The sequence below is a fragment of the Branchiostoma floridae genome, unplaced genomic scaffold (assembly GCF_000003815.2).
Source record: "Branchiostoma floridae strain S238N-H82 unplaced genomic scaffold, Bfl_VNyyK Sc7u5tJ_1561, whole genome shotgun sequence".
Lineage (NCBI taxonomy): Eukaryota > Metazoa > Chordata > Leptocardii > Amphioxiformes > Branchiostomatidae > Branchiostoma > Branchiostoma floridae.
The window spans coordinates 72,620-74,397 of NW_023365759.1; the positions used below are offsets into that span (position 1 = coordinate 72,620).

At 31.9% G+C, this 1,778-nt stretch overlaps 1 protein-coding gene across 1 annotated transcript in view; it reads left to right on the forward strand.

The window, feature by feature from the left end:
- The window catches only part of LOC118408247 (G-protein coupled receptor 84-like), a 15,483-nt gene that overhangs the window by 3,086 nt on the left and 10,619 nt on the right, over nucleotides 1–1,778 (forward strand). The gene's annotated exons all lie outside the window — the stretch shown is intronic.

Genomic DNA, 1,778 nt, shown 5'->3' on the forward strand with positions numbered 1-1,778 from the left:
ACAACGACCTAACATAATATCATATGATCATATCATATCATATGATCATAATGGAAAAATGAATAACTAAATGAATAAGTTCATTAAATAATGAACATTGTAAGAAACAATTTTAACGTAAGACAATTAAATCAACATAACTTGAGCATGAAATTAGACTTTGTCCGGAAATTAAATGTGAATTCAGGTAATCAAGCAGTTCATCAAATTAAGTATAAAATGACTAAGCGTGGAAATTGCATATCAATGTGTGGTAAGTCACGTGGTATGTATCGTATGGTTCGTAAATAAGTAATTGTCAGTCAGTCATAGTCATATGGTGTAATTATGCGAGTAAATAAAGCCTAGTAAGTTCGAAATGTCAAATTGAATGGTCACTAATAAGCCGTCAAAGCGGGACTGCATGTGGGCAATTGGATATCTAGATTTGCAACAAAATTGGAGCTTTCAGCGTTTGCTAAAGAAAGAAAGAAAGAAAGAAACGAAAATTGACAGGTTTCGTTGGCAAGCTCCGGAGCATGTTATACTTTAAATACAGTTCTTGACTTTGCTGTTTAATTATGATCTTAATATGATCGAAATATTTGTCTAAAGAAGTTTTTACGACGAAATCAATATGATTGAAATATTTGTCTAGATAAATGTTTACAGCGAAATCATCGCTGCTGTCTTGGTTGAACCTTGTTCTGTTATTTTTTTTTTTTTTTTTTTTTTTTTTTATTGCCATGAATAATTATACAAATACAAAAAAATGAACAGAAGACAGCCTCCCATAAATTTTTTACAGCATAAAGTAACCAAACTAAGCGAAATCATACATTTAAATATCAGAATTAAGCAAACTGCAAATATATATCAACAACAAAAAAGCGAAATCATAAGCACAAAGTTCCCCACTTACCCCGATGCTTCTCCAGCTTCCCCCTCCGAGACGCAATAAGACATTCTGTCTTTTGAAATACCGATGTAAGTGTTTTAAAGGACTGGAAATTTAGAATCTTAAAACGTCGGGAACGGAATATGAAAATCTTACCCAATAATATAATCAAGTTTTTTAAAGGGGGTGCACTTAAAGATAGATCTCCAAACATAACAACAAAGGAATTTAATTCTAAAGTCAAGCTTATTTCTTGTTTTAGCCAAGTTTGTACATTGTTCCAAAAAGATATCACATGAGGGCATTCCCAGAAGATATGAATGTAAGATTCTTCATCACTTTGGCAGAAAGAACAGGTACTAGATTCAATTAAATTCCAAAGTTTTAAAACTTTGTTGCATGGTAAGAATTTATAAAGTAAACGGTACTGAAAATACCGAGCATTGGGGTCAATAGTACATTTAGACAAAGCTGTAAATACTTCTCGCCATGGTATGGGTCTATCAAAATAGTAAAACCATGATAATCGTACTTTATGGGCAATACTCACTTCATTTGTATGGACAAGAAAGAAATTATATAACAACTTATTAATTTTAATATTTCTTAACCACATATGATTATATTGGCGCGGTAAACATACAAGCTCTTTCGAATGGTCAATATTTAATAAGGTTTTCCATGCTTTCGGGATTGCGGAGATAAGCTGTTGATATTGAAACTGCTCACAACTGTTTGGGTACACTAAACAAAATTCAGCGTACGACATAACATTTCCATCTGTATCTAACAAGTCATTTACAAAAATTATATTCCTATTAAACAGAGCAGTTTGAAAAATGGATTTATTATCAACAGTAATGTTGGAGTTATTCCAAAGTATTTGTTGACGCACATCAGC